Source organism: Apodemus sylvaticus, chromosome X (genome assembly GCF_947179515.1).
Source record: "Apodemus sylvaticus chromosome X, mApoSyl1.1, whole genome shotgun sequence".
Taxonomy (NCBI): Eukaryota; Metazoa; Chordata; class Mammalia; order Rodentia; family Muridae; genus Apodemus; species Apodemus sylvaticus.
In genome coordinates this window covers 72,681,178-72,707,663 of record NC_067495.1, presented here as the reverse complement: position 1 = coordinate 72,707,663, position 26,486 = coordinate 72,681,178, and the positions used below count along the sequence as shown (strand labels likewise).

At 36.2% G+C, this 26,486-nt stretch overlaps 1 protein-coding gene and 1 non-coding gene across 2 annotated transcripts in view; one reads left to right on the top strand and one right to left on the bottom strand.

The window, feature by feature from the left end:
• The window catches only part of Dach2 (dachshund family transcription factor 2), a 512,021-nt gene that overhangs the window by 465,924 nt on the left and 19,611 nt on the right, over positions 1-26,486 (bottom strand). The gene's annotated exons all lie outside the window — the stretch shown is intronic.
• On the top strand, positions 10,275-10,400 carry LOC127675965 (U6atac minor spliceosomal RNA). Its single transcript, XR_007975626.1, has one exon. It is a non-coding gene; the product is annotated as a U6atac minor spliceosomal RNA (small nuclear RNA).

Below are 26,486 nucleotides of genomic sequence, written 5' to 3'. Positions count from 1 at the left end.
TACGAGGTAGTTAAATATTATTACACTTTACAGAAGGTAAATTCACTAACAATAGGTATGAAGTTGGATGGTAAAAGTCAAATAGAAAGTTTATGATGAAACTAATAATATAATTCATGAACCCTGATCCTTCATTCTTAACACAAGCAATTTTGCCAGTTTTATTGGTCATGCCAAAAAAACAAACTATATTCTCTGATAGCAGTTCAAAATTCTGTACAAATATACCCCTTGGCCAGGAATACCAACCCACAAGTAGATACAGATATGAAACAATATTATCAAAACCCAACAAAAGTACCTGAAGTTTTAAAAAAAAATAGGCCTATTTGTAAGCAAGAAACAGGACAAAATATTCAAATCTAGTATAAAGGGGGATGACCTTATTTTTCTTTTCATTTTTTATTGATACATTTTTTATTTACATTTCAAATGATTTCCCCTTTTCTGGGTCCCCATTCCCCATAAGTCCCATAAGCCCACTTCTCTCCCCCGTTCCTCCATCTACCCCTTCCCACTTCCCTGTTGTGGAATTCCCCGTATACTCTTGCACTGAGTCTTTCCAGAACCAGGGGCCATTCCTCCATTCTTTTTGGACATCATTTAATTTGTGGATTATGTCTTGGGTATTCAAAGTTTCTAGGCTAATATCCACTTATCAGTGAGTGTATACCATGATTGATCTTTTGAGACTGGGTTACATCATTTAGTATGATGTTCTCCAGCTCCATCCATTTGTCTAAGAATTTCATGAATTCATTGTTTCTAATGACTGAATAGTACTTCATTGTGTAAATATACCACATTTTTTGTATCCATTCCTCCGTTGAAGGACACCTAGGCTCTTTCCAGCTTCTGGCTACTACAAATAGGGCTGCTAGAGCAATTAGACAACAAAAGGAACTCAAAGGGATACAAATTGGAAAGGAAGAAGTCAAACTATCACTATTTGCAGATGATATGATAATATACTTAAGTGATCCTAAAAACTCTACTAGAGAACTCCTCCAGCTGATAAAAAACTTCAGCAAAGTGGCTGGCTACAAAATCAATGCAAGCAAATCAGTAGCCTTTATATATTCAAAGGATAAGCAGACCGAGAAAGAAATTAGGGAAATGACTCCCTTCACAATAGCCACAAACAGCATAAAGTATCTTGGGATGACTCTAAACAAATAAGTGAAAGACCTATATGACAAGAACTTCAGATCTCTGAAGAAGGAAATCGAAGAAGATCTCAGAAAATGGAAAAATCTTCCATGCTCGTGGATTGGCAGGATTAAAATAGTTAAAATGGCCATCTTGCCAAAGGCAATCTACAGATTCAGTGCTATCCCCATAAAAATCCCAACGCAGTTCTTCATAGAGCTAGAAAGAGCAATTCTCAAATTCACCTGGAATAACAAAAAACCCAGGATAGCTAAAACTATTCTCAACAGTAAAAGAAATTCAGGGGGATTCAGTATCCCAGAACTTAAACTTTACTACATAGCAATAGTGATAAAAACTGCATGGTATTGGTACAATATCAGGCAAGCGGATCAATGGAATAGGATTGAAGACCCAGAAATGAACCAACAAACCTATGGTCACTTGATCTTCGACAAAGGAGCTGAAATCATCCAGTGGAAAAAAGATAGTCTTTTCAACAAGTGGTGCTGTTTCAATTGGAGGTCAGCATGCAGAAAAATATGAATCGATCCATTCTTATCTCCTTGTACTAAGCTCAACTTCAAATGGATCAAGGACCTCACACTGAAACTAATCGAAAAGAAACTGGGGAAGACCCTGGAGGACATGGGCACAGGGGGAAAGTTCCTGAATAGAACACCATTAGCTTATGCTCTAAGATCAAGAATTGGCAAGTGGGACCTCATAAAACTACAAAGTTTCTGTAAGGCAAAGGACACTGTCAAAAGGACAAAACGTCAACCAATAGATTGGGAAAGGATCTTCACCAACCCTAAATCCAACAGAGGGATAATATCTAATATATACAAAGAACTCAAGAAAGTAGAACCCAGAGAACCAAATAACCCGATTAAAAAGTGGGGTACAGAGCTAAACAAAGAATTTTCACATGAAGAACTTTGGAGAGCTGAGAAACACCTTAAGAAATGTTCAACATCATTAATCATTAGGGAAATGCAAATCAAAACAACCCTGAGATTTCACCTCACACCAGTCAGAATGGCTAAGGTCAAAAACTCAGGAGACAACAGGTGTTGGCGAGAATGTGCAGAAAGAGGAACACTCCTCCACTGCTGGTGGGGTTACAAGATGGTGCAACCACTTTGGAAATCAGTCTGGTGGTTCCTCAGAAAACTGGGCATGACACTTCCTGAGGACCCTGTTATACCACTCCTGGGCATATATCCAGAGGATTCTTCAGCATGCAATAGGGAGATGACCTTTTAATCGTAAATATTTTTACCACACTTGAAATAAAGACAAAGAAAGTGTCCTGGTTAGTTTTATGTAACTTGACACTGGAGGATTTTTCAGGGTGGGAACGTCAATTGAGAAAATGGCCCTAGTGAGGTTCCTGTAGACAAGCTTGAGGTGTGTATGCTTCTTTACCTGGAAGCAAACACAGTAAGTTATAAAACTTCTACAGAAAAATCAAAAGTGCTTTATATGAACACAAAATAAAATCTTGAATTGATCATTTTATCTAAAAACTATATGTCTTATGAAATGAATATTTTTGTTTATTTTCAAAGTTTGTAAGAAAATCATTAAAGGAAAAATATAGTTGTTTTAGGTCACATATCTATCTTCAATATACCCCCTTCTTTAACATTTGCAAAGCCAAATCATATGGTTTATCATTATATTTACACAGCCACACAACGAAAAGTAGCATTATTTGTAAATACTGACATTTGATATTTCCATATTCCTTACTGTCCCCTGTCATGATCATGTGGTAATAAAACCAAAACCCTAAGAATCAATTTTTTAGTATTCAAATATTTTAGAATACACTTATCCAATGCAGCAGCCAAGCCAGATTTGTTACTATTAAACTGGCAACTTATAGATGGAATACACCTACTGAAAAGATTCTGCCATCAGTACTAGATAATATGATACAAAGAATTATGCAAAGGCTGAGCGCTCCTTCTTGGTAACAAAAACAGAAGTATAGATGAGAAGCAATGTAGAGTTGAGCATCTGGGTGCAAACCTCGATTCCCAGCTACTGGCGCTCATCTCAGCTACACAGAGGCCTAAGTGATAGAGTTCAAGAGCACAGGATACCAACCTGAGCAACAAAGAAAAGCCCAGTACAGAAAGAAGTATAAACTGAAAAGAAAATTCCCATTGGTTAGATTAAGAGGGGTAAACTCTATTGAATTCAGTATATACAGACTGAAAGTGGAATGTCTCTCATTTTAAAGAAGGGAAGAAATCTTGTAAAACTCTCAAAACTCATTTTCTATGGTGTGTGCTTGAAGACATATACTTTACAGAAATAGAACACAACTCTTACCACTATGTAGCCCTGGACAACTCAACTTATTTTATTCAGCCTCAACTACTTTCTTACCCATAAAAAATGTATTGTTTCAAAAATCCAATAGAATAAAGAATGAGGATATATTTTCTAAGTATATTTAATAATTTTGCTGTTATCAATTATTAGAATGAGGATATGATTAAGATTACCACCCCACCCCCATTAATAGTATTCTGTCTTGATTCAATGTGAGAAATGTTTCTGGATTTATTTTGCTTTAAAATTTTACTTCATAGAGATAAAGTCTTGCTCAGAAGATAAATACTTAGCCTTTGCAAGGCCCTTGATTTGGTCCAAACAAGCAACAAACAACAATCATATGAAAATTTCCATAAATTAAACATTGTCAAAATGGAAACATATTTAAGATAGTATAATTAGCCTCCGGGTGTCATTTTGCTGTTTTTTAATCCTTTAAGTCTATTGAAACAACTAAATGCATTATTAGTCTTCTGCCACTCTAAAAAAGTATATTTAGTATGAAATATACTTCAAATAATTACTTGATTTCAAAAATACATCCATCTAAATGAAATAGGTAGAACAAGAGAAGAATTGAATACTTGATTTTACTCATATAAAACATAAAAAATATTTCATACAAGTTGATAATGAAATAGTATTTCTCAGATGCTAAGTACAAAGGATGGAGAAAGATGTCAGGAAAGGCTTGTGGACTGACTCCCAGCACTCAGTTTTTATGAGGTTCTAGAAACAAGATTTACTACCCTATTGCACAAAATGATCAACACAGATAACAATAATATACTTCCAATTTCAGAAAAGCTGCAACCAAGGTTTATATTCAAAATGGGTCAACCTTGGAAGAATGAATTCAACAGAGACTTTTGTAGTATCTGTTGCAGACATGCTTCTAGGTTCATAAAATAAAACAGTGAATGCAGCAGGTGCTCTTTCCTTTGCTGAAATGTATGCATTTGACTTTAAGCATGTAGTTAATACATGAGTCAACTTAAAAATAAAATAAGAAAACCCAGCAGCTTCATTCATAACCACTACAATGAAATTGGTGCTTCATGTCTGTGAAGTGGGTAAGCATTTACAACTTTCCTGAACTCTGTCCCATCCTCCTTCACAGTCCCATCACAACCTTTTAGACACTTCTATTTTAGATTAACCCCCTCTCTGACTTCCATCCTCTTTCACACTCCAAACTGGCCTACAAACATTAATGACTCTCAGTTGCTATCTGCTGAAGAATAACTTGGGAAGTTAGTTAAAAAAAAAAAAAAGAAAAAAGAAAAAAAGCTACTTCCAGGTCTGAGGGATGAAAATCAGAAGATTAAGGCAATTCTTGATACAAAGATTTACCACCTGTTATCTTTAAAAGGAGTTATTTCAAACATTAGTTTCTTCTACTACAATATGGGTGTATTATTTTCTGCTAATTTAAAAAAGATTACACAATTGTTACACAAGAAACTGTTGTATAAACAGAATCATTCATTAAGAATATAAATCTGGGACCACTGGCCATCACTGGCCAGCCGGGCTGCAAGCAGCAGTGGCTTTATGGCACCTTTCACCTCACAGAAGCCACTTCAGAACTCTGCCTCCCGTCAGTCAGTTACCAGTGACTCGACTCCATCTTAGTTCTCGGATGCCAGAGATATCAGACAGCCTGAGGTACGCAAACATAACCCAAGGCCAACATCGCAGAGGTCTAAGCCTGACAGGCATTGGCCTGCACCCAGGCCCTGGATTGTTCGAGGGGCCATCAGTGTGCCAACCCAGCCAGGAGGTTGTTTGCCAGGCGCGGCACACGCACCGCCATTTTGACTACAGATGCCAGAGAATTCTCGCAGGCAAAGTCAGCTAAGAGTCATAGCCTGAGGCTAACATAGCGGGGGTCTATGCCCCAACAGGCCCTGGACTGCCCCTAATACCTGGGCTGCTCAGTGGGCCATCTTTGTGCCAACCCGGCCAGGAGGTTGTTAGCCCAGCAGACTCTCCCAGCACTTTCAGGTAGCTCGTGCACAGCCACCATCCTGGCCACCTGACAGACCCAATTAACACTCATAGCCCGAGGGGAACTTTGCTCAGACTTTGGCCTGCAAGGCTTTTGCCTAGACTCAGGGCCTGAGCAGCTATGCTAGCCTTGTGTGCACCAACCCGGTTGGGAGTTAGGCTGCCCAGCAGAGTGATCAGTACTCGGAAAAGGTCCCACAGCATAGACCATCAGCACTCACTGAAGGAGCAAACAAGCACCATCTGGTTCACAGACACAATCTGGGGCAAAGCACACTAGGGCTGCAAGGGCACCCAAGAGGAGGACAGCACATCAGCAATCTGCTACAGGGGAAACTCAGCCATATAGTGTTGCAGAAATATCCCTAGAGCCTCTTAGGAGGCTGAAATACCAGCCAGAGACAAGACCAACTAACTCCAGAGAACAAGATGGCAAAGGGCAAACTTAGGAACGCTACTAACAGAAATCTAGGCAATATGGCAGCATCTGAACCAAACTCTCCAACATCAACAAGTCCTGGTTATGCCAACACACCAGAGAAACAAGATTTGGATTTAAAATCACTGGTCATGATGCTGCTAGAAGAACACAAAAAGGACATAAATGAATCTCTTAAAGAAATACAGGGGAATATGAATAAGCTAGAAACCCGTATAATGGAAACACAAAAATCACTTAAAGAAATGCAGGAGAATAAGGCTCAAGAAATAGAAGTCAATAAAGAAGAAACGCAAAAAAAAATTTAAAGAAATGCAGGAGAACTTGAGTCAAGAGGCAGAAGTCATGAAAGAGGAAACACAAAAATCTCTTAAAGAATTACAGGAAAACACAAACAAATGATGGAACTGAGCAAAACCATCCTGGATTTAAAAACAGAAGTAGAAACAACTAAGAAATCACAAAGGGAGACAACTTTGGAGATAGAAAACCTTGAGAGGAAATCAGGGGCCATAGATGCAAATATAAACAACAGAATACAAGAGATGGAAGAAAGAATCTCAGATGCTGAAGATACCATAGAAACCATTGAATCAACTGTCAAAGAAAATGCAAAATGCAAAAAGCTTGTATCCCAGAACATCCAGGAAATCTAGGATACAATGAGAAGACCAAACCTAAGGATTATAGGTATAGATGAGAGTGAAGATTTACAACTGAAAGGGCCAGCAAATATCTTCAACAAAATTATGGAAGAAAATTTTCCCAACTTAAAAGAGAGAGATGCCCATGAATATACAAGAAGCCTATAGAACTCCAAACAGACTGGACTTGAGCAGAAATACCTCCTGTCACATAATAATCAAAACCCCAAATGTACTAAACAAAGAAAGAATATTAAAGGCACCCTCATTCGTAAAAGAAACTTTACTAAAGCTCAAAGCACACATTGCACCTAACACAATAATTGTGGGTGACTTCAACACTGCAGTTTCCTCAATGGACCCATCAGGAAAACAGAAACCAAACAGGGACACAATAAAACTAATTGAAGCATTGGACCAATTGGACTTGACTGATATTTATAGATCACTTCACCCTAAAACAAAAGAATATACCTTTTTCTCAGCACCTCGTGGTACCTTCTCTGAAATTGACCATATAATTGGTCACAAGACAGACCTCAACAAATATAAGAAGATCGAACTAATCCCATGCCTCCTATCAGATCACTATGGTGTAAGAGTGGTTTTCAATAGCAACAAAAACAACAGAAAGCCCACATACACATGGAGGCTGAACAATACTCTACTCAATGACACCTTGGCCAAAGAAGAAATAAAGAAAGAAATCAGAGACTTTTTAGAATTTAATGAAAACGAAGGCACAACATACCCAACTCTTTGGGACACAATGAAAGCAGTGCTAAGAGGAAAACTCATAGCCCTGAGTGCCTCCAAAAAGAAAATGGAGAAAGCATACACTAGCAGCTTAAGGACACACCTGAAAGCCCTGGAACAAAAAGAAGCCAATTCACCCAGGAAGAGTAGAAGACAGGAAATCTCAAACTCGGGGCTGAAATCAGTCAAGTGGAAACAAAGAGAACCATACAAAGAATCATTGTATCCAGAAGCTGGTTTTTTGAGAAAATCAACAAGATAGATAAACCCTTAGCCAGACTGACCAAAGGGCACAGAGAAAGTATCCAAATTAACAAAATTAGAAATGAAAAGGGGGATATAACAACAGAAACTGAGGAAATCCAAAAAATCATCAGATCTTACTACAAAAGCCTATACTCAACACAACTGGAGAATCTGGATGAAATTGACAATTTCCTAGACAGATACAAAATACCAAAATTAAATCAAGACCAAACAGTCCCATAACTACTAAAGAATTAGAAGGGGTCATAGAAAGCCTTCCAACAAAATAAAAGCACAGTGCAGTGGCTTCAGTGCAGAATTCTATCAGACCTTCAAAGAAGACCTAACACCAATACTCTTCAAATTATTCCACAAAATAGAAACAGAAGGAACACTACCTAATTCCTTCTATGAAGCCACAATTATGCTGATACCAAAACCACACAAAGATCCAACAAAGAAAGAGAACTTCAGACCAATTTCCCTTATGAATATCGATGCAAAAATACTCAATAAAATTCTTGCCAACCAAATTCAAGAACACATAAAAAATGACCATCCACCATGATCAAGCAGGCTTTATTCCAGGGATGCAGGATTGGTTCAGTATACAGAAATCAATCCATGCAATCCACTACATAAACCAACTCAAAGAAAAAATTCACATGGTCATTTCATTGGATTCTGAAAAAGCATTTGACAAAATTCAGCATCCTTACATGCTTAATGTCTTGGAAAGAACAGGAATTCAAGGCTCATACCTAAACATAGTAAAAGCAATATACAGCAAACTGGTGGCCAGCATCAAACTAAATGGAGAGAAACTTGAAACAATCCCACTAAAATCAGGGACTAGACAGGGCTGCCCCCTTTCTCCTTATATTTTCAATATTGTACTTGAGGTACTAGCTCAGGCAATTAGACAACATAAGGAGGTCAAAGGGATACAAATTGGAAAGGAAGAAGTCAAACTATCATTATTTGCAGATGATATGATAGTATGCCTAAGTGACCCAAAAAACTCCACTAGAGAATTCCTGCAGCTGATAAAAAAACTTCAGCAAAGTGGCAGGTTATGAAATCAACTCAAGCAAATCAGTAGCCTTCCTATACTCAAAGAATAAGCAAAAACCCAGGATAGCTAAAACTATTCTCAGCAACAAAAGAAAGTCAGGGGTAATCAGTATCCCTGACCTCAAGCAATACTACAGAGCAATAGTGTTAAAAACTGCATGGTATTGGTACAGTGAGAGGCAGGAGGATCAATGGAACAGGATTGAAGATCCAGAAATGAACCCACACACCTATGGCCACTTGATCCTGGACAAAGGGGCTGAAAACATCCAATGGAAAAAAGATAGCCTTTTCAACAAATGGTGCTGGTTCAACTGGAGGTCAGCATGCAGAAGAATGCGAATTGATCCATTCTTGTCTCCTTGTACTAAGCTCAACTCCAAATGGATCAAGGACCTCCACATAAAGCCAGACACTCTGAAGCTAATAGAAAAGAAACTCGGGAAGACCCTTGAGAACATGAGTACAGGGGGAAAGTTTCTGAACAGATCACCAATAGCGTATGCTCTAAGAGCAAGAATTGACAAATGGGACCTCATAAAATTACAAAGTTTCTGTAAGGCAAAGGACACCATCAAAAGGACAAATCGGCAACCAACAAATTGGGAAAAGATCTCCACAAACCCAACATCAGATAGAGGGCTAATATCCAGTATATACAAAGAACTCAAGAAGTTAGACTCCAGAAAACCAAACAACCCTATTAAAAAATGGGGTACAGAGTTAAACAAAGAATTTTTACCTGAAGAACGTGGGATGGTGGAGAAGCATCTTAAAAAATGCTCAACTTCATTAGTCATTAGGGAAATGCAAATCAAAGCAACCCTGAGATTTCACCTTACACCAGTCAGAATGGCTAAGATTAAAAATTCAGGAGACAGCAGGTGTTGGCGAGGATGTGGAGAAAGAGGAACACTCCTCCACTGCTGGTAGGGTTGCAAATTGGTACAACCACTCTGGATATCAGTCTGGCGATTCCTCAGAAAACTGGGCATGTCACATCCAGAGGGTCCTGCTATACCACTCCTGGGCATATACTCAGAGGATTCCCCAGCATGTATTAAGGATACATGCTCCACTATGTTCATAGCAGCCCTATTTATAATAGCCAGAAGCTGGAAAGAACCCAGGTATCCCTCAATGGAAGAATGGATGCAAAAAATGTAGTATATATACACAATGGAATACTATTCAGCCATTAGAAACAATGAATTCATGAAATTCTTAGACAAATGGATGGAACTGGAGAACATCATACTAAGTGAGGTAACCCAGTCTCAAAAGATTAATCATGGTATGCACTCACTAATAAGTGGGTGTTAACCTAGAAAACTGGAATACCCAAAACATAATCCACACATCAAATGAAGTACAAGAAGAATGGAGGAGTGGCCCCTTGTTCTGGAAAGACTCAGTGAAGCAGTATAGGGCAAAACCAGAACAGGGAAGTGGGAAGGGGTGGGTGGGAGAACAGGGAGAGGGAAGGGGGCTTATGGGACTTTCGGGGAGTGGGGGTATAGAAAAGGGGAAATCATTTGAAATGTAAATAAAAAAATATATCAAATAAAAAATACTATCCTTTAAAAAAAAAGAATATAAATCTGGTGTTGTATGAAAGGAGAAAAGGTTAGCACTCACCTTGACAAAGATGGAAGAGGGTCTTGGGCCTAATCACACACATATGGTTAGGACCTTGCCTCCTACTTCATGGCATCTAACCACTGTTTTTAAGGTCAGATAACATATAAAGTCAGAACAAAGAGTGGATGTTTCAGTCCTACTTAGAAGGAAGACCAATACAACCAAGGGAAGTAGAGGGTGGGAGAGACTTTGGAAGAAGAAAGGAGGGGAGGGGGAAGAGGGCAGAATCAGGTATGGGAGGAGATTCAGGAGATGTACAGAGGGTCAGGAAATTGAACAGAGGTGTGTAACAATGGGGGATGGGGAACTGGGGGTAGCAACCAGAAAGTCCCAGATACCAGGAAGACAAGAGCCTCCCAGGACTTCATAGGAATGACATTGGCTGAAATACCCCCGCAAAGGGGAGGGAGAACCTGTCAAGACCATATCCAGTGCTTAGGCATGGCCCTTCCCCCAGCTGAAAAATATGAGGGCAAAATTGTAACCCAGAGTTGCTCCTCTCTAAAGGAAATACAGGGACAAATAGTAGAACAGAGACTGAAGGAAAGGTCATCCAAAGACTGCCCCACCTGGGGATCCATCGCATATACACTCACCAAATCCAGATGCTACTACTGATGCCAAGAAGTGCTTGCTGACAGGAGCCTGAAACAACTGTCTCCTGAGAGGCTGTGCCAGTACCTGACAAATAGAGGTGGATGCTTGCAGCCAACCATCGGACTGAGCACAGGGACTCCACCATAGGAGTTAGGGGAAGGACTGAAGGAGCTGAGCATCAGTGGGGGGAAGGGGCCCTTGGTCCTGTGGTGACTTGATGAGTCAATGGAGAGAAATACTAGGGCAGTGAAGCAGGAGTAAGTGGGTGGGTAGTGGAGCACCCTCATAGAAGCAGGGTAAGGGGGGATGGATTAGGGGGTTTTCAGAGGGGAAACCTGGAAAGGGGATAACATTTGAAATGTAAACAAAGAAAATATCCAGTTAAAAAATATAAATCTGTTTCCCAGTCTCTCTAGTGGGCTATATTGAAAGGTTGACTATATTTAAATGATGATAGCAGTAGTTTTACATAGCAAAACCTATTTTCTTCTGTCCTCAGTAACAAAAAAGCCAGTCCAAAAAATTGCTATGCTTTTTCTTGAAAATTGTTTCTGGGCACAGTGGTGGTGCATACCTTTAATCCCAGCACTTTGGAGGCAGGGGCAGTGGCAGGGGCAGGGGCAGGGGCAGGGGCAGGGGCAGGGGCAGGGGCAGGGGCAGGGGCAGGGGCAGGGGCAGGGGCAGGGGCAGAGGCAGAGGCAGAGGCAGAGGCAGAGGCAGAGGCAGAGGCAGAGGCAGAGGCAGAGGCAGAGGCAGAGGCAGAGGCAGAGGCAGAGGCAGGCAAATTTCTGTGTCTGCATCCAGACTAGTCTATAAACCAAGTTCCAGAATAGCCAGGGTTACACACATAAACCATGTCTTGAAACTATCTCCAAAACATAAAAATAAAAAGTAAAGTAAAGAAAAGAAAAATAGAATTGTTTGCTTGCCCTTAGAAATTTTTTTTGTTAATTTACATTTCAAATGGCATCTCCCCTTGCCAGTTTTCCCTCCAAAATTCCCCATCCCATACCCTACCCTTGACCTCTGTGAGGGAGCTCGCTCCTCCACCCACTCACCTACTCCCGCCTTCATTTCACAGTGAATTTACCACGCTTAAAATGAAATGAAGTGACAAACTAGAGAAAAGAGAAAACCTTATTTTCATGATAATAATATGAATATCTTTCACTAGTGAAAAGCTTTAATCAATCCAAAAATCCAATTACACAAAAATTAAATGACTTCCTAGCAGGCACAAGGCACTAGAAACACTAAAAATGTTCCTTTTCCTAACCCCTCCTCTTAAATTATGCCTTCAATCATTGAATCATTTCAATACCGCTGTAACAAACTTTTATTCATTCTACTGGTATTGTCAAGTTCCAGACATTATTTCCCTCAGAGATCACATTAGCCTTTTAGATAATCTAGTCTCCTTTTTCTTCCAATATTTCTTCAGAGAATATTTTCTCAACGTTCTTTTCTAGGCAGTTCACCCTGCACCTAAATTATATCACAATAATGGCAACTTGCACAGTCTCTTCAGAACACGAACAGAACATCCATGCTTCTGATTTTCTTTAGGCTCTTTATGCCTATTCAGGAGTCCCTGTCATCCTAACTTTGGTTCAAAAGCACATTCTAAAGTGATCACCTCTGGTAAATTGTGGAAGTTCATTAACTTCATCCTCTCCATTCCCATGACACTCTCTGTATTGTTCCTATGCCTCTAGCTCTTCAATAAATACCCCTGTGTTAACTACTTGTCTCATTTTGCGACAAAACACCCTGAGAAAAGCAACAAGAGAAAAAGAGGTAAATTTAAGATCCCTGTTTAAGTGAATAGTTCATAGTTGTAAAGTCTTTGCTGCAGTAGAAGCCTGAGGCACCTGGTCACATAGTATCCAAAGTCAGAAAGCAGAGAATGGTAAATGCTGGTGTTCAGCTAGCTTTCTTTAAATGCAGTGCAGTATCGAAGCCTAGAGAATGCTGGCCCCCACTCTTACAGCAGATGTTCCTACCTCATTTAATATAATAGAAATCACCATCCTCATACACTTTCCCAAAGACTAACTTAATCTAAATAATTTCTCACAAGCATGGGCATGCCTGGAAGCTTGTCTCCTAGTTGTTTATAGAACCTATCAAGTTAACAATCACTATTAATCATCACAACTTCTGCTCTGTCAATCCCCTATTCCTATATCAGAAATACTACATTCTTGAAATTTTTGAGACTGTTTTCTGATACAGGATTTAGCTATATAATTCTGACTAAACTGAAATTCACTAAATTAAACCACCTAGTTATGAACTTTTGGCATGTTACTGCCTCTATCCCAAAGAACTGTTCCTAGTCACTTTGACTTCATGTAGCTGCATCATGATCTACCATATCATTCATATTTAGTACATGAAAATTAGGATAATAGAGGAAGATGCAATTTCTAACCCTAAGCAGCCTATATAGCCTGGTGGAAGGAGGAGTAAAAATACCATATTGATGTTTTGAAAACATTGTCACATTTCAATTCAAATTTTCAACTAATCAGGAAGATATGTAAAGTGGTTTTAACCATTTATACATAAAAAGGAGATGAGAAAATAAGAATGACTTGTCTTAGGTCACACAAAATATTAGCTGGAAAGAAACAAGTAATGATTTGAGGTTACACTGCATTTCATAGGGATCATGAACAATGATATATAAAGCATACACAAATAAAAGATATCTAGTAAAGCAAAATTTTACTAAGTTTAATATATATACACTGTTACCACAGAACTTCTCATTTTCAGCCTATATCTACTTTTTGTTGAAAAGTAGCATAAGAGATTAAATAACAAAGTATCTAAGAATGAACACCAAAGTTAAACAACTGATTTTAGCTAAATCAATAAAATGACAGTTGTGACTCTTTTCTACTTAGTTAATCCTGTGAATTTTCTCAAGAAAAATTTGCAAGTGATTTTTCAAGATCTAGCACATGTGTACATATGAGTATTACTGTGGATCAAATTCTACATCATTTTGATACCTAGGCAAAGTATATCTTGATGAAACTTATTCTCCTTCAGTCAAATTATCTTCATTGGAATAGCCTGCTTTATTTCTACATCATACAGAATTTTCAACATGCTTTTTCAAAATGACAATTCAGAAAGTGTTTCAAGAGATAAGCAAAGAGGGAACAAGTAGGGCAGAAAGATGACGTCACAATGATGTGAAAAGAAAGCTGGCTTAAAAAGACACAGCAAAATGCACAATATAATTTCTTAAGCAGGTTTTTACTTAGAAAGAAGATAAAAATCTTTTCAGTGACACAATCATGTCTCTTTGATAACAAAAGTGTGATACCAAATGTGAATGGAGCCCACAGTTATCTGAACATATGTCATCATATTTTAAAAAGTGAAAGATACATTTGTTATTAGAATTTGAAGGGAATAATGGTAAGAAGCCAATGAAATTCCCAGTGCCTGTGCCTAAGATACTAAGGAGGTTGAGGCATGAGTCTTCCTTGAGCCTAAAGGTTCCAGGCAAGTCTGAACAACATAATGAAATCTACCCTCTCAAAATTGTGAGAATTACTGTTTAATAAAGATAGCTGCATTTTTGTTTGAACTAACAAAATGGTTTCACTTGGAAAGAAAGGTCAAGAATTAAACTGAGAGGTAATTGTCTCTATCCAGAATTGCTTAAATATATTTAGCTGACATATATTTAAGTCTGACTTGTTATACTGTTTCTGGACCATTTTAAACACAAACTAGTTGCCTGTCATGTCCAGAGAAGAATGAACTAAATGTTCCTTTGCAAGCATGTTTTTATAAAGGTTTAACATAACAGATGGTTTTAAAGGTGGTAAATTGAACAACCCAGTTTGACACATGATGTTTGACACTATAAATCAAATGTTTTCTCATGTAGAATAATACTGTCCTTTACTTGCATGTACTTCACTAATGTATCATCATTAAAACAACTTCTGTGTCTTTAAAAAGGCAAACAGCACCACATAACCTTTACAATATAAAAATAGTTTAATTCTCACCTATGAGGATAATTGAAGGAAGAGGACAGATGAATTTTTATGTGTGTAGTGATTAAAAGAAATTTACACAGACTTAAAATTTTAATTAAATACAAGATTTTTTTTCTTTTATGGAACATGCCATAATTTTACAAAGTTAATGGGTAAATAGAATTTATTTTATTGCAATATTTTACAAAATAAAAACAGTTTTTAACAAGCCAGTAGAACAAAATTCTTATACTAGGATGTACATTTACCAGATGGCACCATAATGTGTAGAAAAAGAATATCAAAATTGTTATGAATGATATATATGCTGTGACAAAGGAAGCTGTGATTCTCCCTATGGTACCAAGTTCCATAAAAAATATCAAGATAACTTCCATCTCTAACCTTTTATACAACTGAAAACTCTACAGTATATCCTTAAATTTTTTAATTTTTTTTTTAGAAGTATACGTTTCTGTTTCTCTCATATGCACGTTTTGTTAGGTTTCCTTAAAGATAGGAAACAGGAAAATACATTTTTTCCCTTGGGAGGCTTATCCCTGCCCTAATAATAAATATAGTCTTAGTAGTGAATGTTGTATAAGAAGATTGCATAATTAACAAAGGTATAGTTCATAACAGTGCACCAAATATCAGCTCTATTACCAATAATGGAAGAGTAGATCTTTTGCAAATATGGCTAATGTTATGTACCATTGCTATACACACACACACACACACACACACACACACACACACACACACATGCACACACACACACTTTGCAAAAGACATCAAAATTTTACTATGCCATGTATCTGTAAAGTTTTTTCCACTATTAATATCAAGCTTGTAAGAAATAGATTAAGTAGTAATAATTAAAACCACTTATGTGTATGGTTTAATAACTAATAAAGTTTTCTATTTAATGTCTTAATTATGTTGAATACTTATTTCAGACCTAGTATTTATTAGTAAGTCATTACTTTGTGAAAGAATCAAAATACTTAATACTTATGAGTTTTTTATTTATTTTTTGTGAATAAGACTTTTGCTTGCATTCATGTATGTATAACCGCCATATTCATACCTGCTGCTCACAGAGGCCAGAGGAGATTGGCAGATAGCTTGCGAATAGAGTCAAAGATGGATGTGAGTCCCCATTTAGGTACTAGGAATCAAACCTGGGTCCTATTGAAGAACAAGCAGTGCATTTAATTACTGAGCCTTCTTGTGGTTATTAATTTTGTCTTGCAAATTTGTCTTGAATAATTTTGAAACTTTTTTTCAGAACAGAAAACCAAGAGGGCATAAACCAGTACATGTGGCAAGATGGTAGAGGATGGGCTAACACTGCCTCATGTACAAAGTAGAGACTAGGAAGTAAGATTTTTAAAAGCTAAACTAAGAATTTAAAGAATACAGATTGTCATGTCTTTTACTATTTACATTGATCCTCCATGTTGATCTTAATAAGGATATTTATGGTTATATGTGACGACAATGGTAACCTATGCTAATTGCTTCATCTTAGAAAAGTCCTTAACATTAATTAGATCAAAAAGATGCTTGTTGCAAAGTAAAATTATACTAACAGGATCTAGAGTTTAGGATACAACATCTGTGAACAGCAAATACTCAATTAATAGGACATGTATTCAAAAGATAAGATTGGTAATACTGTATCAGATCATCTCAATTACCATTCATAATATTCCACCAAAAACTTCATAAAAGAAAGCAGGGGGAGGAAGGAGGGGCTGGGGGCTTGTGGAGGAGAAACTGGGAAGAGGGATAACATTTGAAATTAAAATAAATAAAATAACCAATAAAAATGAAAAAGAGAAAAAAAGACGAATTCTTTAATTATAAGTAGAGTCATTGTTAAGAATGGGGTGATACAAGGATGAGCAATACGGCTCATCAGGTAGAACACTTGGCTTGCAGGTGTAATCACCCAGGTTTGATCCTTGGATCCCACAAGATGGAAGGAAAGAACCAACTCCCAAACACTGAACTAGACCACAAAAAGTGTGCCCTGGTACACATGTGTCAACACTCATATACAGATACACGTGCGCGCACACACACACACACACACACACACACACAAAACTTAAAAACAATAGAATGCAATAATTATGAGCATAGCAAGATGTGACCATTAGAGCAATAGTTTCACATATTTTGTGAGGTAACCAATGACTGGATTTGAGACTCATTATAACAAGTGAGAACTCAATCATGGTCATGAAAATCTGGTTAAAAATCACAGTTGGGATGTTGATGGTCCCTCAGTTTACTGCTTTCAATTTACAAAATTGGCATATGGTCAAACTGTCTTCCATGAAAGGTGGTGGGGAGAGATTAGTGCTACTCTCAGCAGCAGCAGCAAAGAAGCTTCCTCCTAAAGTAATAGTAGGTAACATAAAAATTCATCACTGGTCAAAGTGCTGTAAATAAAGGGCAGTGGACTCCTTGACACTAAATAGGTCTCTATGTCCTTCAAAGTTTCAGTAAACACTCCAGATGGTGGGATAAATAGAATGGAAAAGTCAAAGGATATGACAGTATGCTGCAAAAAGATGTCTTCTGGATATGGCATAGGTGTTACTCTCATAAACTCACTGAAGCTGTGATTATGCATCCAAGACTCTAATACAATGGGGCTTGTCAGCATTTCATTAATAGAAAGGGAAAAGACTCAAGAGGCCCTTTCCTTTTATTAGTTATACAGATAAAATGTATAAAATATACCAGCCAACATAAAATTTGCAAGCTCGTATTTTTTATGTTGGGTATGTTATCTAATAAGTAGACTAGCTCCCTTCATTACATAGACACCATGTCTTATCTACTTATCCCTGGAATATACAGCAATATTTCTCTGTAAAGTGTAATAGTAATAGGTGATAATAACTCAAATATAAGGTTCAGTGGGTTCTCCACCTTCTGTTCTTGACCTATTTTGCTCTAAAGATTATAACCAGACTTGATATTATATGTCCTAAAACTTCCATCCCAATACCTTTGTTGTCTCAAATTAAAAGGAAGGCTTTATGAATGTGTTTCTCATATTCCATCCAAATTTGATAAGAAGACATATTATTGGTTATTAATAAAAGTGGCTCTATGTCAACTAAATATTTTACTTTTTCCATTACATGATAGCATATAAAAATATGTGTCATATATGAACCCTTTCTGTGCATTCTAATAGTAGTGCATGTCATACAAAAAATATTGCAGAAGAATTTCCTTTTAATTCAATACATTATAAGATTCAGGTAGCTGGGACTTCTGACTGTGTTTTACAACACACAGTTAAATATCTCACTCAGCTCATGAAATTTTATTGTCATCCTGTATAAATACAACACTTCATTAACTATCGTTAATAAGCAAATTCAGGGCCCCCCAAATGGATTAGATGACAATAAAATGTTATAAAAAACAGTATCCAATGAATACCAGACTCAAAGTACAATTTAAACAAATCCCTCTTCATTTCCACCATTATTGTTTATCGTAGATAAGTCATAATTCTTCTTAAATTATGTTCTTTTTTGTCATTGTTGTTTGTTGCGGTGGTAGAGGTGGTGGTAATAGTGTGTGTGTGTGTGTGTGTGTGTGTGTGTGTGTGTGTGTGTGTGTGTGTGCACAGGAGAGAGAGAAAAGTATCATTAGAAGAAATATTAAATGACTAAAATATTCTATGCCTTTGTATGTTTGCCTGGTGTATAAACCAGAATTTGTGCTGATTCTGATTACCATTTTCCTCAATATTCTTCTCTTCTGATATTATATGAAACCAGATCTCATTGTCCTTAGAGTCATGGCAAATTGCATAATTAAATCCTATGATGCAGAGATATAAGACTTTTTCTACTTTATAGCTCTCCATAAACATCATAGTTAACATTCAACAGCCTAAATTGTTTTTAATGCATTGTTATTACCTATCTTCAAAATACAATTTTATCATTTAAAAGGTAATATACAAAAGAAAAAGAACAATGGTAGCTTCAATAATTTTGCTTTCACCTGAAATATATTCTTTTTATTATTATTATTTTATTATTAATTCAGTGGAAACATTGCTTGTCAAAATAAATTGATACTCATTATTCAAGGTGAAAATTGTTGTTCCATCTTATAATCATAGCTTTTGTTGGCATTGTTTTGCCACTTCTCTGAAAACATGTTCATATATACAATGTTCAAAATATGTTTTCTGTCTTACCAAGAAAAATATAAGACATAATTGAAATTTTGTGTTCTTAATTCGAATACCCATACCTGAAGCCCAATTCCATGATGCCTCAATTTACCAATTTTTACTTAATATATTGTTTTGGATAGTTCAGAATTGTATAGTAGAATTATAAATTTGGTGTCAAAGAACTCCTGTGTCGCCACTGATGAACAGTTATTATTGACAACTTAAATAAGTAATTTGAGCATTGATTCTATCCACTACAAAAATGGACTGACAATGATTAACTTCTAATGTAGTTATAGGAATCAAAATAAATAATGAAAGAAAATCATGATCATAGTATCTGGATCATATATGATGATCAAAGCACAAAGCACAGAAACTAATACTATGACTTTCTAGATTTTAATTTCATTATTATACTAGTAATGTGTATGTGTGTGTGTGTAGTGCACAGTAATGGATGTACTTAATGTATCAAGTCTTGACAATAAATACAGTTATATTTAGGTTATTGAAATTTTATTTAGTGATAATAATACATGGAACATGTATGAAAGAAGCCTAGATAATCTATAGTTAATAATGTCACTCTAAGTACTCTAATGGAGTTGGGAAATGAATAAACTTCAAAGACCCTTACTGAGAAGACAGAAATTAATTACTACGAGTGAACTAGTATCAACTAAGGGAAAGATGCTTGAAAACTGAGCATGCCAGAAGGCAAAGCATGTATTAGGGAAAGAATCAGGCCCTTTAGCAAACTAAAAACCATGTTCTTCTGCTGCCTCTGCTTCTTGAACTAATTACCTAGAAATTATGGCCCCAGGTTAGACCCTGTCCTGTCTCATTAAGATTCTCTATCACCACACTAAATAAATAAATGGAAAAAAAGGAAATGAAAATCACAGAGCTGACAGGAGCACCAAAGAAAGGTATTGACTTTCCTTCCCTACAGTTTGAAGAAACTGGAATTGCCTATACAGGTAGTGTTTACCAGAGGGTAATAGCCCTTTTGGCCCTAAATGGTTTATCCAGCTTTTACATGTATCAATTTGCCATATATGCACAGCAATTTGGAGTTTTTCTGAAGATCACTATTTCGAATTGGTGGATATGGAGAAAAAAAATAAGATAGTGGAACTTTGATCTTGTATATTTTCTTTTCTCTGGGTGATTAAAACCACAGCAGTTTAGCTTAGAATTGTAAGAAAACAACATCACAATTCTGGTTATGAAGAGAAAACAGATACTAAACTTTTTTGAGTTGTCTTCAATTTTCAGTATAGAGGATGCCTCAATCCCCACCTGATAGATAATCATCTTGTTTTCTATAACTCTCATTTTAGTACCTGAATGAAGAAAAATACTGGAACTTTAGGTTCAATCTTTTTCTCAGTATTGCTGAAGACAGACATAAAGTACTTAATTGCTCCATACTGTGATTGAAAATTTGTTTTTCATAATCCTAGCATTCTATAAAAATTCTTTAAGAGCACGAAAGATGTGGAAAGCACTTGATAGTGTGTCTCCATCTTAGGAGATCTGGGAGCTCCCACAGCCAAGGAAAGCAGATATGCTTAAATTATTTATATAACCAATAAAAACATTAATTTTATTATAATAAGATAATAAGAATTTGTTCCATTTCATTTACAAATGTCATGTGGAAAACTTATTAGAACCTGGGGATTAAAAATCACATACTGTTATTTTCAAATACTGAAATCATTCTTCATTGACTCCTTTAATACCAAAGGAATGTATCTTTAACTTATTTAGACTGCAAAACCACAGCAATTTCTCTGAGAATATATTCAATCCTCTAAAATTAAATGTATTAACAGGGGTTCAGCCAGTTATTTTAAGCATATTCTTAATCATATAATACAGTAATATTATGCTTTTGTTTGGAAAAATTTAACTCACCAAAAGAAAAAGAGAAAGCAATAGAATAAATTCTCAGAACCCAAACTTTACATCCAAAAATTAACTTGGAACTTATGAATTTTGTATAACATCAAGGTTGTGTTCTCGAAATTTATAAATAAACAATCTGCAGGAATACACAATTCAGAATAATGTTCAAAACAGTCAACACAAAAAGCTTTAATAACTGGCTTCAATTGTCTGAATAAAGAACTTAATCATTTTTTACATCAAAAGCAGAGAAACTATAGTTTGATACCTTTTCTTAACAAGCAAAGATGATGAATAAACATGCAAATCCAGTAGAATCTGATATATTGCAATAGGAAATAGGGGCTAGGCATGATCAGTGACCTGAACTATGAATGAAGGAAAATAAACTAAACTGAAAATAGCAACAGAAGTGTAGTATTGTTTGTATTACATTTGGGATAGATTTCTTGTGCATTTGTCTTCAAATGCTTGAGGAAATTCTTTGGATTACATAGAGCAAATATCCTGAAGATGACTGTAAAAAAAATAGTTAAAGCATAGCAGTGCAAGCAATGAAATACAAACATTATTGTCTCTGTCTTACGAAACTATATGTAAAAGAAGGATGATTAGGATATTCCATATTATCCATAATAAACGTAATTCAATGGCTTTCATTATTTGTTTTCATATTATTATAATAACCATGTTCATTCACAAATTATGACAAAGGTTCTAAGAAATAATAATGTTATTTATTGATATTTTATACCCACTCATAATTGTTATTTAATAATAATGTCTATATTACATGGACTGGTGTGTTAACAAAAACATATATGACCCTCTTGTTGAAAGCTCTTTGGTGTCATTTGATCCACTTGGATTTCATTTATTAGCATCAGTGTCCTGCCACGTTGCTAGGCTGACCAAGAGCATTCTATATTGCCTAGATTGCCCACAAATCCATTGCAGTCCTCCTTTCTCAGCCTTGCCAGTGCTGAGGGTCCAAGCAACTCTCACCATGCCTAATTTCTTAAAAGGTTTGACAATTATTTCTGAAGGTAGAAGTACAAAATCATGCCAAGATTTTTTAAATGTGGTTTATAATTTAATACTGAGTTGTCAACTGAGAATTGGGAAAAGTACGTTTATTATAGGCTTGTATGTCTAGACCTCACATTTTCAGGAAAAAAAAAATGCATTGCTTTTATGAAAGGAGGAATCTGAAAACCTTAGTTTACATCATGGTGGTGTTTTTAACTCCTTTGATATAGATTACCTTACAAGGATTCAAATCTCAAAATAGCTCTTTACTGGGTATGATGGTAACCCCTTACTGATAACTTAAAGTTAATGTCAGAGAATATTCCACCAAAACTTGAGAATATTTTTTTCTGCCAACAGAGCAAACCTATCAGGTAAACAAAAGGTATGCAATGTCTTCCTGTTCCTTTCCATGTGAACTATACAGATTTCCTCCACTACATATTCCTCTATATTCAGTGGTTTCACTGTCAGTTCCCATTCTGTTCCCTACATTTGTCCCTCTCTTGATTCAAAACCGTCCCTTTAACACATCATTCCTAATTAGATGATTAGTGCTTGGAAGGGCAGGAGATAAGTCATTTGCATAATTTAATCATAAAAAGAAGTTAAAGATACAGATTTTGCTGTTCGTTTGTACAATTATCTTCTTCAGCCTGGGGGGCTGAGATATTAATGTGATTAAACAGTATTTCTGCAAACAGGCAACTGTGTGTCCTCTATTAAAGCAAGACTGGAGGCAAATGAAAAATTAATTTTAGAAGACAATCAATTTTATTCTACATGACTGTAATAAATAACAGCCCATCTGCAGACAACTCATTAAGCCTTGGGAGGGTACATGTGTCACAAACTCTAAATGACACACAAGGCTGAATTTTCCACCAAAATAGAACTAGTAATAAATGGCCTACCAGCTGCTGTATCAGCCTAAGAAGTCAGCATGCAGGAATTTCTTAGAAACTGAATTGCGTAAAATGTCAGTCACAGTCAACCAGTTAATTGAGACCTCATTACAAAAGTCACTGGAAACTGCTTCACCTTATTCTGAATTTTTATCTTTTGCATCTACTCAGAAAGTATGTATATACATATGTTAGCATATATACATTTATTAATATGAACACCACTTTAATACTGTCAAGGGCTAACATCTACAAAGCTATTTAATGCACCAAGAACTTGGGATTAATGTTATAAATTAATGTTAGAAATCCTGGGAGTTCTGTGACTAACATTTCACATATTCTTAGATGAAAACCTGAGGCTTGCTTAGTCGTTCATCTAGATAAAGTACTCAAAAGAGGAAGAAGTGTCCATGACAATTAAACCTAATTCCCTGAGTTTCCATTTTTCAACAGTAGCTGTCAATCAGAATCATAATATTATAATCCTAAAGTAAAACAATAAGTCTCTCTAAAATCAAATACTTCCCAAAGTAAATGCATTAATAACTCATAGTTGCACCGAGGAAACAACAAACGGAAAACATTTTGAGTACTTACAACAACATAATGTGCTTGGTACTCTGAGTCATAAAACAACACCTCAGAATGTTCCTAAAGCTGAGTGTCTTACAAGCTACTGCTACATAAGGGGAAAAAAAAACATGAACACCGCAAAACGTGAACATTTGTATATACCCCTATACACACACACATGCATGCACACATGCACATACACATACATTCATGTAAGAAGACAGATGTCTTACAAATAAAAATTTAGAAAGATCACTGAATATGAGTGAGGGAATTATCTCTCCAGAAGTAATTCTTCAAGTAGCTCTTTAAATATCACTGCTTTCAACAAAACCTTGAAGAGGGCAAGTATTCTTAGGAAGGAATCTCAATGATATTGTTTTCTGATATCAGTTTCCTTGAATAGTTTATATTATATCACTGAACTTCCACTCAGTTTTTTCATTTCATTTTTTTATTTTTGGTAATTATAATATAAATATATCATTTCTTCCTTACCTTTCCTCCCTCCAAACACTCTCATATCCCCTCCTTGCTCTTTCTCAAATTCATGACCTCTTTTTGTTGCTATTATATATATATGTGCATATATATTTCTAAACATAACCTGTTCAGTCTGTATGCTCCTTGTACAATTTAAGGACTAGTCTTTTTGAACTGTACAAGCAATTTGTGATCTCTTCCATAGAAAAAGACTGTTTCTCCAACTCTTAGCATTCCTTAGTTGCCTGTAGTTCTTTGTATAGAGTTAAGTCCTCTCGGACTTTTCCCCTATCCACTTTGACATGTCTATTGGTGTCATCCTATCAATGATTCATGTTGAATAAAATCTTTATTTGAAGTTCTTATCTCTTTTGATTTGAAATATTAGCTGTGCATAAGCACATTTCTCTCCTTATTTTTCTTGTAGTAGATATTAATGTCCATGTACCTGAAATAGTCTCGCTATGATGTTTTGGATTATTTTTCCTATTTGAGATAGCCCAATTTTAGTGTATTCATGTCTCTTTCCAGTGTTAAATAAAGAGGGGAAACAAGATTTTTTGAAACCAATCCAACAGAACTAAAATAAAATTCTAACAATGGAATTGCCTTTTCACCCTTAAACAAGAGTCTTAATAGCAGATGTTACTACATCTGGCTTCCCTTGTTATTCTCCATCTGCAGAAATTAAAACTCACTCAGAATCCATGACAGGACCTAATGGGAGTTCGCAAATGCTGACCAAATCCTTCTTCCCAACTACTCTATTAGGATGCCAGGTGAACGGCTGGGCAAGCCCCACCAGAGCAAATTTTTTTCCTAGGTAATTAGCAAGGAATTAAGATCGAGGTCACCAACTTCTTAGCTTTCCTCAGCAATGAATTTACCTGAGAGCTTGATTGAAAGCTTAACTATTTGCTCATCATCAAACATTCAAGGTCACAGAGCCCCTGAAAGGACATTGGGTAGAGTTTTGAGAAATGGGAACTAGAGCAGGGGATTCTTAGTAGCATCCATACAAGGTTGCTAATGCATAAGTCTAAAACAGCAGGTATTAAGTAGATATCTATCTGGCTCATGCCACTTTGACTACATTTTGACCTAACCATAGGTAAGGAATGGTGGCTACCTTGTAGTTATTTACTGTAATAGGCATATATCATAAAAAACAAAACAAAACAAAGACAAATAAAAAACAGTGATGTGCTCATTGAAAATATTAATTTAATCTTCATGAATAGACAGCCCCCTAGTAGCTTCAATAAATACATACCATGGAACATAGTATTTCTGGTAGAGAAACAGTTTGTCAGATAATATTAACACTATACAGTATAAAACAAATACCATGTCAGTTACTTAGAAAATGTCACATTTCACAATATTCTTTAAATGTGCCTATATAAAGCATGGCACATACATGACAAAACATGGGTTATTTGTTTCAGTATCCAAACCTCTATGATATAGCATATGGCTTTCTTTTAAAACACTATTTGATCAGGTTGAATTCAAAGGCTTTTAAATTCCAAGAACTTTAAGATTTTAGGAAATAAGAATGATTTAACAAAACTAACCCAAATAGCACAACAGTACATAATAGAAAACTATAAATAATATATATTGATTCCTTTCTTAATACTTACCAATTTTAGTAAAAATGCACGTGGACATGGTACAAAGCATCACGCCAGTATCCGTGCCCCTCAACATCTTCTCCAGCAACCTTGTCACCTTCATCCACTTAAGCCACAGCCTTCAAAACTGTGACAACCATGACTGCATCTGCTGTCTCTAACTCCATGGCCATTGCATTTCACTCATTCTAGTACTCCAAAGCTGAAAACACTTTGAACTTTTCTGCAATTTCCAATTTTTCACTGTCTCTCATCTTACTATCCAACAACTTACACCGCATTGTCCTATGTTATAATTATCTATTACAAAGACACTCAACTCTCTTGCCTTTTACTTTGTAATGAAAGCACCCCGATGACAAAACAACAGTTCTTGTAAAATTGGATTATCTAATGATTCTGCATCAGTTTTCAGGCAGTTCTACCTGGTAAAATAGAAACACAAAATCTCATTGATCTTTTAAAACTTATGAGCACAAACATCAATGGGCATGTAATGACGCCTGTCTTTTTTCAGTAGTAGATTTTCCTAGTTACTCCAATGGCTATCTCAAACTTTCCATGCAAATCCTTCCTTCTGTTACCACCTTTCCAGACCTCTTCTCTAATCCTTACTTTCAAGTGATGATCTAACTCCACTTCACTAAGACAAACAAAATAATTTCCTTGGAGCTGCAATAAGTTAATTTAAATCTATATTTATATACCTAGCTTCCCCACCAATGAACATACATGTACTAACCTTGGTGCTGTCTAATGCTATTTGTTCCCCATGTCCTATCTCTCTGACCATACAATATCA